Genomic DNA, 16,228 nt, shown 5'->3' with positions numbered 1-16,228 from the left:
ATGCTGTGATCTGAAAAAGGAAACTTATTGAGATAGTTTGATTTAACTTGTTAGCAGCAGTTTTGTGATTCTTCAGCCTATGATTATCAGTACTTTAATTCAAAATATTTAATAAACATTGTTCTGATCAAAAGATATTCATATAAATTCATTTAAAACACAGACATCAATAATCAGCCTGTGAATCTCAACAATGGTGACAATAATAAAGCATGTTGCAGTGGCTGCCACCAATCACAACTCATTAATGGCTCCCATCATGCATTGCGGTATGAATATTTGGATATTCTGCTCCTCACCATTGTTGAGATGCATAGGGTGAATCTTGACATCTGTGTGTGCCTTAAAGAATGATTTTTTTTTTTTAAACAACTTTTAAGAAATCCTTTATTATATCAAAAAATTCTGGGCATTTATGCAGATTCACAGTTATGCTGTAACCAACAACATAAATCGAAGTCAGAAAGAAGGATCTTAATGAGTTCAGTGATCAAGTTCAAATGATGATTGTCATAATATAACCAACACCATCAGATCACTTTTTTCTTTGTTCAACTGGCGATTATAAGCCAGATACAACAGCCAAACAAAATCTAAAGTTAATAATATATGGGTCAAGAGTCCAACAAAAGCAACCATTGATCGTCATAACGGTGGCTTACAATTTGAGATTTTCTCCTTAAGTGATTCTGCTTGTTAACATCAGGTGTCTTCAATAATGTTCAATCATCACTAAATTAATCACTTAATTATCTCATTAACTTAAACACTCTTGAGTGTTCATATACACTCCCAGGAGTGTTAATTTAACACAGGAGTGTTTGCTGTGTACAAAGAGCCGTAGTTAACTGACAAGCTGAGCCATATCGCATTAAATATAGCTGGCGATACGTCTGCGATATTGATGTGATATGGCTCAGCTTGTCAGTTAACTACGGCTCTTTGTAGTAAATGCCGCGCCATCTGAAAGCAGGTGATGGCGATTTACTACTAATCAAGGAACCGGCTTTACTGACGAGATGCGCATAACAATATCGCGATTTAAATCGCCCAGTCCTAACAGAGAGTCAGAATTTGTTAATTCAGACCAAACGAACGAATGATTCAATAGCCCAGTCGTTACACTGGGTACCACCAATCAAAACTCACCCATATCTCCCAGCATGCATTGCGGCATTAATAAATTATGCAGCTGGATTTTTTGTAGCTTGTTTTATGCTCAGAGTTGAATATCTGGATATTTTGTTTGATTGTCACCATTGTTGAGATTCATATGCTGTTTCTTGATGTCTGTGTGTGTCTAAGTAATGCTCTAGATGAAAGGTTTTTGTGCTCTAAATAGTTTTTAAAAACCAAGTTTATTATTTGATAAACAACACTGCTAGATATTCAGCAGAATTAAATGGCTTCTGTCATGACTAAAACAATATTAAGTCCTATATAATCAAAACATTAGACACTGAATAAGATCAGGGATTCAAGCAATTACATGATGGTATCGTCGCCATCATCAACATCACCTGAGCTCATTTTCTCATGGGTTCTCGCGAGAGCACAAGTTGAATTTGCTCAGCGAGTTACTCTGGTGTCGAGTAATGATGCTCATTAAATATGCCCCTCGATCTGAGCTGCACCAATCACATCGGGTTATCTGATATAGGCGGGCCAGAGGCGAGGTAAACAGATGACGACAGCACTGTGACGTCGAAGTCATTAGTAAACACTGCAAGATGGCTGTGGATGAACACCAGTTGTTTGAAACGACTTTGGCCGCTACAATGAACTAGTTAGACATGACTTTTTCTCTAAAAGAGGAACAGAAGACATCGCTTGAATCATTCCTTTGCAAGAAGGACGTTTTTGCTGTTTTGCCAACCAGATACCGTAAGAGTCTAATCTACCAGTTAGCTCCGCTGGTAGTTAAGCGTATGGGGTTTATTGTTGTGATTGGTCGTAGTGTTATCCAATTGCGTGCAGTGAGATTTCCAAATGCATGCTTGGTGCCGCCCCTCAAGCTGGCTGATTTTCATTAGTTGACGCCAGACAAATAATCTTTTAGATTTAGATCTGGATTTCCAGACTACACAATTATAACAATCTGAGATTTTTTTTATATTACAGAGTCAAGGGTCAAGAGCACAACTAAAGCAAACGCTAACCACTATCATGGTGACTTTAAAATGCAAAATATGATTTAATTAAACCGGAAATTAAATAAAGTAAATCTGGTTAGTTGTAATTGAAGCTGGTAATAAGTGTACAGCCATGCATTTCACCTTTTTGTTTGGTTTATTCCAACCAAAATTCAACGACTGGCCAACGTTGGAGCTTGATGTCGAACAAACATTGGATTTAGACATCAACCCGACTTTCATTTTCAACCAAAATCCAATGTCTGACCGACATTGTAGTGCCTGCTGGGTCTCAACCAGAAATGACTGACTGATATTACTGATATTTACTGACCTCTGCTGGACATTTTGATTTTCTGTTCAACTTCAGTCTTTAGTGGATCATCTTCTCCAACTCCTGACGTCTGTCTCTTAATCATCCTGCGAGAGATAACACTGATTTTACTTCATCAGTAATAAGATTCTTACTATACTACATGTACAATATTTAATATTGATGATATTATTATTATCCATAATTGGATATTTTAATATTCTGTTGTTTAAAAATGTGGTAACACTTTACAATAAGGTCTAAGTTGTTAACATTAGTTAACGTATTAACTAAAATGAACTAACAATGAGCAATACATTTGTTACAGTATTTATTCATCTTTGTTAATGTTAAATAATAAAAATACAACTGTTCATTGTTTGTTCATGATAGTTCACAGTGCGTTAACTAATGTAAACAAATACAGCATTTGATTTTAATAATGTATTAGTAAATGTTGAACTTAATATTAACTAAGACTAAAAAATGCTGTAGAAGTATTGTTCATTCTAATGTTAATGAAACCTTGTTTTAAAGTGATATCGAAAATATGTTGTGTGGGAGCTGGTTTTACACAAGAAAAAAATAACTAAATTATTGTTTTTCTATTTATCTAAGCATACACTGATATTCTCAAAGATATCTTATCTAATTTAACAACTGCCTTGATGAAAACAACAAACCACTTGAGAAATTTGTAAAACAACAATAACATCTTTTAAATCGTAAATTTAATGCCTACCTTTACACTTCATAACAACTGATAACAATTGTTCCATTTGCACAAAAAATATACTGAAAGTTATTTTATGATTCTCAAGGCATAATCTGAGTTACACAGGAGTGTTTCGTTTTTCTGAAAGTGAAACCAACGATTTCTGCAGGAAAATCAGCTCATGGTTATTAATTTCACTCACAACAATTACACTAAAATCTTCCTTTTGTGTCGTATATCATATTTACGTTATATTCTACTCTCTGAAAAGAGTGTATTTAAAGTAAAAGTGTTACCTGCATGCCGATGTTTGTAATCCCCTTCATCAAAGCAGGAAGAAACCTGTGTGTGGGCAGGGTTTGTGACAAAACACTTTTCACTGCCTGAGGAACATGATCATGTGGATTAGGGCTGGGCGATATATATTGTGAGATTGTTATGCGCATCTCATCAGTAAAGCCGGTTCCTTGATTAGTAGTAAATCACCATCAACCATTGATTTTGGATTGATAAGTTGGCTGATGGATTTCTTAACCAATAGGTCTCAGCGTGTGAAGGTGAACAGTGTTTTGTCTGATGTTCTTTTTCCTCTACTGGGTCACCGCAAGGGTGTGTTCTTTCACCTCTTTTATTTGTGCTTTATACTAATGAGTGTCGAACGCAACTCGAGAGGCGTCATATCATTAAGTTTGCTGATGATTCAGTGATCGTTTCCCTCCTTGATAATGATGACTCTGATCATGATTCTGTATTGGTAGATTTTATTGATTAGTGTAAACTGTCCTTTTTGGACATTAATGTATTAAAAACTAAAGAGATGATCGTCGATTTTAGGAAGAATCGTACATCCATCTCTCCGGTGGCTATAAATGATCATGCTGTTGAGATTGTACCTCATTTTAAATACCTTGGTACTATAATTGATGAAAAGTTGACTTTTGGGGCTCATGTGGATGCTGTTTGTAAAAAAGCCCACCAGCGTATGTATTTCTTACGGAAACTCTGTGGTTTTAACGTGGATAGCACTTTTATGAAAATGTTTTATTCTTGTTTTATTGAGTCAGTTATTACTTTTACATTGGTGTGCTGGTATGGATCGCTTAATCTGAAAAATAGAAACAGACTTCAGGGTATTGTTAAAGTGTGTAGTAAGATTGCCGGCACCAACCTGACTGATTTAAACAGTTTGCATAAAGCCAGGACTCTGAGGAAGGCTGAGTTAATAATAAGAGATTCCAGCCATCCCTTGCAGAATCTCTTTAAGTTGTTACCTTCTTTAAGTAGATATTCTTTACCGTTTTGTAGGACAAATAGATTTAAAAATTCTTTTGTACCAGTTGCTATTGGGTTTTTGAATAATTAATTATTATTATTATTATTATTATTTTTATTTTTTTCTGTACTGTTTGTTTTTGTGTGTTTGTGATTGTATAGATTCTGCTGGCTGCAAAACAAATTGTCCCTCGGGGATAATAAAGTTGACCTGACCTGACCTGACCTGCTTTCAGATGGAGCGACATTTACTACACAGCAAAAACTCCAGTGTTAAATTAACACTCCTGGGAGTGTTGAAGTTAATGAGATAATTAAGTGATTAATTTAGTGATGATTGATCATTATTGAAGACACCTGATGTTAACAAGCAGAATCACTGATGGAGAAAATCACAAATTGTAAGCTACCGTTATGGCCATCAGTGTTTGCTTTAGTTGGACTCTTGACCCTTATACATTCACTTTAAATTTTGTTTGTCTGCTGTTATTGATTTATAACAGTCAAATGAACAAAGAAAAGTGTGATCTGATAGTGCTGGTTATGTTTTGACATAATCATGCTGTGATCTGAAAAATGAAACTTATTGAGATAGTTTGGTTTAACTTGTTAGCAGCAGCTTTGTGATTTTACAACATGTGATTATCAGTATTTTTCTTATAACCCAAAATATTTAATAAACATTGTTCTGATCAAAACACTTTCAAATGATTTTATTTAGAAACACAGACATCAATAATCAGCCTGTGAATCTCAACAATGGTGACAATAATAAAGCATGTTGCAGTGGCTGCCACCAATCACAACTCATTAATGGCTCCCATCATGCATTGCGGTATGAATAAATTATGATCTGAATTGTCTATGTAATTTACTTTTCCTAATTGAATATTCTGCTCATCACCATTGTTGAGATGCATAGACTGAATCTTGACGTCTGTGTGTGCCTAAAAGAAAGATTTTTTTTTTTAAAACAACTTTTAAGAAATCCTTTATATTATATCTAAAATTCTAGATATTTATGCAGAATCTCAGTTATGCTGTAACCAACAACATAAATCAAAAACAAAGTTCAAATGATGATTGTCATAATATAACCAACACCATCGGATCACTTTTTTTCTTTGTTCATCTGGCAGTTATAACTCAGATACAGCAGCCAGACAAAATCTAAAGTTAATAATATAAGGGTCCAGCACAATTGAGAGATTAATGCATTTATTGTATTAGGATGTCTTTTAAAAACAAAACAACACCAAACTGTACATTTAAACAAGTTTAATCATACATTTATAAATAAATAATATCCGTAGATGTCCTGAACAAAATGATGGAGTAGCTCATGTTTTCATGTTTCCACTGTTCGATCGCGCCCGCCGACACACACACACACACACACCATGTTCTAGCATTGCAATCTTGACATTGCAGCCTGTTCATTATAGCCGTTATAAAATATAATAATAAAATAGTCAACCGAACATATAAAAATTCCACTGAACTGTGCTGGATCTCTTGCTGCAGAATCACAACAATAAAACAAAGTGAATACCATACTACCCGTACAAACCTCACACATAATATCAGTGAGTTAAGCCACTACATGATGATGATTATATTCTTATCATCAATCAGCTTAAAGCATCTGACTACATTTTCTCTTGCTGTTCTCACCATAACAAACAGACACAGCTGCCAGAGAAAAACTAATGTTAAAAAGTCAAGAGCCCGAGTAAAGCACACACGGATCGCCACAATGGTAACATCAAATCAAACTATTACTTTCAAATAAATAATCAACATCTTAACCTCTGTTAATTCTCAATAAGAATTTCTGAAGACGTCTGACAGAAATAAAGTCAGTCTGGTTACTAATAAGTGAAGCTGGTAATGCTGTTTGTGGAGTTGTTTAATCAGGGGTCCGTTCTTCGCACATCGCTAACTCACTTAGATGGATTTGATTGTTGGCGATTTGGCATGATCTTGGATTGTTTGGTTCTTCGACGCTCATCCTGGACTTGCTGTCATAGCAACAGGTGCGCAATCACCTGCTCGGGAGCAGGCTTATTTCATGTTAACAGGATTAGATCCCGGCTTCATAAGCGGAGCTGATACGGGAAGTCCAGCGCAGCGCGATAGTGCACTTTCTGAGATATATATTTTTTTCTCGTGATTTGTGAGATTGACGTTTTTTGTCGCTTTTAGGTTTAAAAAACAGTTTTAGGTTTTTTTGTGGCATTTCCAAGCCACTTAAGACCCAATGTTGTAAAGCAGTTTTTTTTTTTTTTAGGCTATCATAATTTTTTATGAAGATCATACAATCATGACCATGCCGATTACAGATATGTCACTCAGGCTTCACTAACGTGATTGGTCGACTATACCATAGACTGCCATCAAGGCCTCAATGAAGGGGATTATGTGAACAGAAAGGGGGTTCACAATGTAAATGTGCAGCCCAGTTACTATTGGGATTCTTAATATTCCAGATTAGTAATATTATATCAAATAAAAAAAGACTGTTGACTAAAATCTTCCATATCACAAGTGTGAAAGCAAAATGGCCAGGATCTGTGCATGACTTAAGAATGTTCAGAGATTCACATTTATGCACATTATTTTAAAGTGGTAAGAAAAGTTCCACAATTAAATATCAAGCTCACTGTATTACATACACTTATGCTGATCCTAACAGAACTGTATTTGTTCATAGGTGATTATGACATGCTCCTGCCTGCAGACAGGTGTTTTATGACCCCATTCCCTGACCCAAACCAGTTACAATGCAGCTCTAGCCAGGACAAGGGCACACAATGAAATGAACTTTGGCTAAAGGGAAGATTTCAGTGTCTGAAAAGTCTGAGGGTTGCAAACCTGACAGGGCCTGTGACATTGCTGCATGTGCCATATTACACAACATTGCCAAAAAAAAAAAAAACACTTTTCATTAAATGTTTAATAAAAGACAAATATGCTTAGTTCCTTGAGTTTTATTTCAATTGTTCTTTGAAAAGAAAAGCCAGTGGTCAAGTGCCTGCAACAAGAGATATTAGACACATGCCTCATGCAACAAATAAAAAGGAAAAGTTGGCTATACACTGCCCACCTGTAGGCCTATGTCTCCTCTGTCTGTGCAGACTCTTCTGTAGCCTTTCTGTAGATGTGGAATCCTGCAACTTATTTTGCAGACATAAATCATACAAGTATAAATTAAGTAAAGTTATTTATGCACTTGCAGGTAGGCCAGTTCATCCATATGATAGTTATCTGAGAGGGTTTATTCACTGTCCAGAGCAATGGAAACAAATGGACATTACAAAGTCGTATAGCCTACTTTCTTTCCTTTGGAAAGTTAGAAAATGTCCACTTACTGCACATATTTCAGCCACCACTTTCTTGGGAACAGATACAAGTGTTGGTGTATTATGTAAAAGTGCACAAAAGAGGAAAACACAATGTCATTACAATGAACTACACTCTGGAAAAATGTGATCAATAACTCATGGCAAAATATTTTTACATTAACATAAGTTTATCAGTTTTCACTTTCACAAGTCAAAGCAATTCATCATTACTCAAGATTTAACAGTTGAAATGACTATACGGCCTTAATTTAATGCAGCAAAAAATATTTTACAGTGTAAGACTAAGATCTTCTTTTTTTTCAGCCTTTTTCTTGGTTGCTTTTATAAACAGACAACCATTTATTTAACAGTGCATTTTATAAAAGAGACTATAATATAACAAAAAATTACCATTATGTAGAATATTTTTGTACTTCACTTTTATTTGTTACCATGTTCTAGTGTGGTGACTGACATTACAATGAACAAAGTAATTATGCAATTATTAAAATACAATAATATAGTCTAATAAGTGATAAAAACATCTAACATCATGGCCACTTCTAACGGATTTAAATTGTCTGCTACTTTTTGCCAGCCCTCTCTCCTGGCGTTTGCAGACTTTGAGGTGTTCCCTGGCGTTTTGATTAAACATTAAAATTTCGAATAAACTTCGATTATTAGTTCTTGCTCTGCTGAGGAGAAAAACTGTGCCCGCTCTTTGGCCACGCTGAGCAGCCAATAGCAGCGTTGCTGATCAATGTTTCTACTATCGATACATATCCCCTTTTAACCAGCGCATGAACGCGCAATTATCTCAGATAACTCAATCCAGCGATACTAATCATATCCAGCAAGTGTGTTCGAAGAACCGAGTTAGCCAGATCATGATTCGCACGATGATATCATCTTGGATGTGTCATTTGATCTCGGATGTAATAAGCAACGTACGAAGAACCGGCCCCAGATCTTGAGAGATTTGATGTATTTTATCTTCAGTTGATTTCATCCAAGGTTGTGGCTGGAAGTAGGCCTAGTTCTTGTGTTTCTCTTTCCTTCAGTGATTATGCTTGTTAACAGCAGGTGTTCATCAATAATGCACAATCATTATTCAATCACTTAATTATCTCATTACCTCCACTGATTAAGTGTCACATTAACCCTTGTGTTATGTTGGAATTAAGTGCACTCCCCTTATGGTTCGGTCAAATTGACCCTAATTGGATTCAATACAATTCCTCAAAAATCACACTATGAAAAACAACAAAGATTCAGGTACAAACTGTAAACTTTTAATATCAACATTTGTCAAATATTCCAAAAATATATATCTGAAGATATGATTTAATGAAAATGTTTTTTTTTAACCATTTTTTTAAAACTGTTTTGTTTTGACAAAATTTGAATATACATTATATTTATATATATTTGCATATACATTTTTTTTTTACTTTTTTTTTTGCTTAGAACATCATAACTGAACAATTAATCAATTAATCTGAGCTCATTTTTCCTGCTGTCTATGTCAAAGTCTCAAGATATTTCAGATATCTTGAATATATAAATGAGAGCTTATTGTGTCTGTCTAACACAGATTTTCTGTAATTTGCAATTAATTCTGAACACCATGATTTAGCTTTTTCAAGTGTGTTTGGTTTGGGTTAGAGCACTTTTAGATACACTTACACTTTAGAACTGGAGTTGATGCCCTGACATACATAAAATGTTTTTATTTTGTGTCTGTACAGTTGCTTTTGAATAGCTGCCTATGATGGTCAAATTGACCTGCGAACATCACAAACGTAATAGTAATTATGACCGCCGCTAGCATAGCTAGCGAAAGCGGTCATATAGGGATTGTCAAAGTTTTTTTTTTTTTTTTTTTCGTCACCTTACTGAATTTTCCGTCAACGATACCAGGGACACCGAAACACCGGGGAACATGAAATTTGGTGGGCATGTAGCCCCACTAGACTTTTACGGAAAAATTTCGTTTGGTCCCCGGGGGCCACTCCCCCCCCGCGCTGGGCCCCCCCAAACCCAAAAAATGCAGTTTTTCCTAAATAACTACCTGAACCGTGGCACCGAGGATGAAGAATTTTTTATGGTATGTTGGTCTACTAGACTTTTACGGAAAAATTTCGTTTGGTCCCCGGGGGCCACTTCCCCCCCCGCGCTGGGGCCCCCGTGAATTTTTCGTCAACGATACCAGGGACACCGAAACACCGGGGAACATGAAATTTGGTGGGCATGTAGCCCCACTAGACTTTTACGGAAAAATTTCGTTTGGTCCCCGGGGGCCACTTGCCCCCCCGCGCTGGGGCCCCCGTGAATTTTTCGTCAACGATACCAGGGACACCGAAACACCGAGGAACATGAAATTTGGTGGGCATGTAGCCCCACTAGACTTTTACGGAAAAATCTCGTTTGGTCCCCGGGGGCCCCTCCCCCCCCGCGCTGGGCCCCCCCAAACCCAAAAAATGCAGTTTTTCCTAAATAACTACCTGAACCGTGGCACCGAGGATGAAGACATTTTTATGGTATGTTGGTCTTAAGGGCCCACATCAACCTAGCCCATAATCAGTCATTTGTGATTTGCGCCCCTCCCATAAAAAATTAAAATGCAATATTATTCTGCTTTAATCGCCCCTATCTTCAGTTGAGATGTTCAGAACTGCACCATATTTCATGTGTATGATTAACTTAACATCCTCTGGGGGTATGCTAAGTTTCGTAGAATTTCATCCATGGAGGGGGTATAAAATAAATTCATTTATGTGCACATTTAGTGACTGTACACTCATCGGCCTGTAGATGGTGCTGTTAAACGAAGGGTTGCTGGTTTAGGATGATACTGTCACACACACACATGCAGGAATACAAACAAACGCAAGCATGCACACACACTGACATCCACATGCATAAACACACACACAAACACACACGCGCACACACATGTACGCACGCATACATACACGCATACATACACGCACAGACACACACACACACACACATACACAAACACACACACATACACACACACACACACACACAGACATGCACATAATACTACTTTTTTTAGGTATCAGCCATATACCCGATTTTCCAATACCCAATGTGTTATGCTTGGGCAGTATACTAATGAGGTGGGTGGGACATGTTTCATGCCATGTTAGATCACATTCTGAGAGTCTACGATTTCAGAAAATATATAGTTTATATAGTTGAATCAGTTTTCTCTTCATGGTACAGACCAAAATGTATTATGTGTACACTTTCTTCACCTAAATCCATAAAATCCCATTAATTATGACCGCCGCTAGCGTAGCTAGCGAAAGCGGTCATATAGGGATTGTCAAAGTTTTTTTTTTTTTTTTTTTCCGTCATCTACTGAATTTTTTCGTCAACGATACCAGGGACACCGAAACACCAGGGAACATGAAATTTGGTGGGCATGTAGCCCCACTAGACTTTTACGGAAAAATTTCGTTTGGTCCCCGGGGGCCCCCCCAAACTCTTTATGCAGTTTTTCCTAAATAACTACCTGAACCGTGGCACCGAGGATGAAGAATTTTTTATGGTATGTTGGTCTACTAGACTTTTTACGGAAAAATTTCGTTTGGTCCCCGGGGGCCCCAGCGCGGGGGGGGGGAAGTGGCCCCCGGGGACCAAACGAAATTTTTCCATAAAAGTCTCCCCCCCCCCGCGCTGGGCCCCCCCAAACCCAAAAAATGCAGTTTTTCCTAAATAACTACCTGAACCGTGGCACCGAGGATGAAGACATTTTTATGGTATGTTGGTCTTAAGGGCCCACATCAACCTAGCCCATAATCACTCATTTGTGATTTGTGCCCCTCCCATAAAAAATGAAAATGCAATATTATTCTGCTTTAATCGCCCCTATCTTCAGTTGAGATGTTCAGAACTGCACCATATTTCATGTGTATGATTAACCTGACATCCTCTGGGGGTATACTAAGTTTCGTAGAATTTCATCCATGGGGGGGTATAAAATAAATTAATTTATGTGCACATTTAGTGACTGTACACTCATCGGCCTGTAGATGGTGGTGTTGAGCGAAGAGTTGCTGGTTTAGGATGATACTGTCACTAAGGTTGCCAACTGTCCCGAATTAGGCGGGACGTCCCGTATTTTGGGCCTAATTTATTTGTCCCGTGCGTGACCTCCCGTGTCCCGTTTTTTGACAAGCTGATAAACCACTGACTGATACAACAGCAACCGCAGCAGTGCTGACCACGAGAATGATCACCGATACCTGTCATCATCCAATCAAAGCTTTTTTTAATCAATGTTTTGAGACAAATCATTGTTTGATTTGCGAACATCCTCTGCCGTCTGGTCGCTTCCGCTTCAAGCCGGACTCGTCTCGCGCTAACGGTAATTTCCTTTCACTGTCCACGTTTTGATTTCGGCTAATCAATTTTGGCGAATGCAAACAACATGATTATTGTTCATGAGTCTAACATCCAGCCACGCAAGAAAACATGTAATCTACCTGAGGGAATAATATGCTCAAAAAACATTTCTGATTATTATTAATGTTTTAAAGCTTTTAGAAAGTACATAGAAAGCTTTTGTAACATTATCTTAACTGTCACTTTTGATTAATGTAATGCATCCTTGCTGAATAAAAGTAGGCAATTACTTTTTTTTTTTTTCCCCAAAAAAATCTTACTAACCCCAAACTTTTGAACTGTAAGCCTAGTGTATAATGTTAAAAAAGCTTTCTATTTTAGATAAATGCTGTTATTTTGAACTATGGTTTGTTTGTAATGTGACTTTTTTCATGTATGACATTAAAATAATTTTTAGAATTAAATACATAAATAGGTTAAGCAATACAAATGTGTTTATTTCTGATAACCTTTTAAACAAACTTAACTGCAGACACTGAAATGACGTACACTGTGTGATACAGTACAAATATTTTGAGTGTCCCTCATTTTCCTATAAATAACCACGATTGTCCCACATTTTCCTTTTCTGAAGTTGGCAACCCTAACTGTCACACACACACATGCAGGAATACAAACAAACGCAAGCATGCACACACACTGACATCCACACACATACAAATCCACATGCACAGACACACACACACAAACACACACGCGCACACACATGTACGCACGCATACATACACGCACAGACACACACACACAGACACACACATACACAAACACACACACATACACACACACACAGACAGACATGCACATACTACTACTTTTTTTAGGTATATACATAAACACGCAATACAGCCAAATTGCTCCACGTCATTTATTTTTGTGGAAAGCCAGTGCAGGCCTGAGCGGCGGTCATATTTTGTACCGCCATGCGGTACATCTAGTTTTGTTTGTATATGTCAAAAAAACACCAGCATGTTGAAACTTTGCATGCATGTTCATAAATGTGAAAAAGTAACTAAATGACTTTTGTGAGGAAAAAAAAAAAAAGGTTTGATATTATTTCAGGTAGCTTGAAAAAATAAATGATGTGGCTGACAAAATATTTTTCTGTATTGAAATAAGTGTGGAAAACCTCATTTTTTTGCTTTATAAGGTAGTAAAAAAATAAAATAACAAAATATAACCAAGAAATGTTATTATTTTGGGTCCGTACAGTTGCCTTAGAGCGTTAAAATATGATGGTCAAATTGACCCACGGACATCACGAAAGTAACAGTAATTTTGTTTGTATATGTCAAAAAACACCAGCATGTTGAAACTTTGCATGCATGTTCATGATGATAAATGAGAAAAAGTCACAAAATATCAAGAAAAAAAACATAGGTTGACCAGTATTTCCAGTTAGATAGCCCAGGTCAAACCCATTTGGGCCCCACATGGCTGTGCTGGCTGGGATGGCGAGTCCGCTTTTAGGCATTATACCAGCCGCAGCTGGAACCAGCTTCCAGAGGAGATCAGACGTGCTCCTACAGTAGTCACATTCAAATCCAGACTCAAAACACTTCTGTTTAGCTATGCATTTACTGAATGAGCACTGTGCCATTGTTCGTCCGAATGTACTGTACTGTATTTTATTTTTTATTTTTCTAAACTGTTTTAATTATTCTTATTTCTTTTTATTATTTTAATTTCTTCTATGTAAAGCACTTTGAATTGCCATTGTGTATGAAATCTGCTATATAAATAAACTTGCCTTGCCTTGCCTTAATTATCTCACTGCAACACTGTCAATGTTACTTTTTACTCTTTGTAGTGTGGATTTTCCTGTGGGGTTGAAAGGGTTAACAGTGTAAGATAAAAAGACACACCCATAAAATGTATTTTAACAGTAATAAACTGTAAGTTATGAAACAGGTTTACTGTAAAATTTATTTTTTGGGTCACCATTGTGCTGAAGAGTAGAGCCTGTGCTTCAGTCCAGGAGAAGATCTACAAACATTGATGATATGCTGCATGTTGCTTTATTTAAAAGGCAGTGACTGTGTAGTTGCTGGTCCAGTGAAAATCTCTTTATTTACAAAAGTTTTGTTGTGGTTTCAAATGAAAGAAGTTCATGGTAATACTTTGCTCACGTTATTAATGCATTATACATTTTAGTTAAAGGGGTGGTTCGGGATTTTTGACATTGGACCTAATTTTTAAGTCAGCCTGGTTGTTATTCATCAGTGGAGACATTTTTTTTTAAAAATGATCCAGTCCTTATATTTGGATAGTTAGCCAATGCTAGGCTAGCGCGAGTCAATGGTATATATGTTAGCCAGCCATTAAAAAACGTTTTACCCACTCCACAGTGCACCAAACGCAAATCAATTATAACACTAGACTATCGATGCAAATGTCCGTTGAGAGAATAATGTTAGAAATCAAACTTACCTTTCATCTCAATGATCCCAAAGGAACTAGTTTCTCAGCAGCTGCGGAATTTTACTTTGCTCCGGTTAGTAATGCGGCAAAAAGTAAACACAGAACAGAAGCGCAGGTAAATACACTTGCGTCATGTGTGTACCGGCTCACTCGGTTGCCTAGGTAATCAATATCACTCCGCTGCTGCTGTAGACAAGGCTTATGATTACAGGGAACAAATTATAACTAATGCAATGTGATGAAAGGTAAGTTTGATTTCTAACATTATTCTCTCAACAGACATATACATCGATAGTCTAGTGTTATAATTGATTTGCGTTTGGTGCACTGTGGAGTGGGTAAAACGGTTTTTAATGGCTGGCTAACATATATACCATTGACTCGCGCTAGCCTAGCATCGGCTAACTATACAAATATAAGGACTGGATCATTTTTTAAAAAAAAATTCTCCACTGATGAATAACAACCAGGCTGACTTAAAAATGAGGTCCGATGTCAAAAATCCCGAACCACCCCTTTAATACATTTAAAGGACAGTTGGTCAGTTTAAGGCAGTCGGTTTCTGCAAGTGAAATTAGTTAACTTTAGTTTTAATTTAGTGCATTTTTACAGTAACATACTGTAGATTACAGTAAAGAACTGTACAATTAACAGTAAATTACTGTATTTTACTGTAAAAAAAACCTGGTAAGGTCCAACAGATACTGTAACGTTAGGTCCCAGCGCAAGCAGCCACCGCCTCACACGCTGACGAAACACACAAATTGAGGAACAGCTATGTGCATGCACAACAGGGTAAGTGAATTTTGAAAATAATCGAATATTTATAAATCAAACAGGTTATCCATAAGTATTGTAGAATAAACACAAGACATTAGCCTGACCACTTTGCAATGATAACATTCTCCCGCTTATATTTTTACCGCTCACACGTCGTGGGTCACATAAGTGACTACTGTTATGAACTGATTTAGTTTGCATACAATTTTTTTCCTTGGAGATCTCCGGCAAGCCCCCTGATGTTCCCTCCTTTTACTAACTACCTTTTACTTTTACTAGAACTAACGTTAACACAGAGTCGCAGTACTAGTTTGGCCGTCGATTAACAAAATGCTGAAATATATTTTTAAGTAAGTTATGTCAGTGAGCCTCCGTCTTGCCTTTAATCACACTGCTTGATCCACGAGCTGGACAATAACTTTATTCTAGAGCTGCTATAAAGCCAAAACACTTTACTTTTAATTTCCCATTATCAATGTAAAGCTGCTTTGGAACAATCTACATTGTTAAAAGCGCTAAATGAAGATGACGCCCGGCATTTCTCCCCTTGGGTTTAGGTTTCGGAAAGGGAACAAAATCCACCACTCCGTCCGAACTTTTAGGATACCGGGTATCAGATTTGCACAATCCATACGCACAACGCTTCGGCATGTTTCCCTCGCTCGAAAGCTTGCCAGGCGCGGCTTAGCGAAGGGTCAATTCCGTTACACTGTTGCACCTCTAAGCGGCGCTCCACGTTAATGTCAACGCACAAAAGCCTGCAGAAACTGAGCATGTGCAGAATTTCTCCTGTCGCCCAGACAGCAGCTGCTCTGAG

General features: G+C 37.2%; 1 protein-coding gene across 1 annotated transcript in view; it reads right to left on the bottom strand.

Moving 5' to 3' along the window:
* LOC311081484 (zinc-alpha-2-glycoprotein-like) overlaps nucleotides 1–16,228 on the bottom strand; it is a gene marked incomplete at both ends in the record, with an annotated part of 524,658 nt that overhangs the window by 368,318 nt on the left and 140,112 nt on the right. The gene's annotated exons all lie outside the window — the stretch shown is intronic.

The sequence above is a fragment of the Abramis brama genome, assembly GCF_963993115.1.
Source record: "Abramis brama genome assembly, chromosome: 1".
Classification (NCBI taxonomy): domain Eukaryota; kingdom Metazoa; phylum Chordata; class Actinopteri; order Cypriniformes; family Leuciscidae; genus Abramis; species Abramis brama.
Note: the sequence above shows the minus strand (reverse complement) of the source record. Positions and strands in the feature narration are given on the sequence as shown.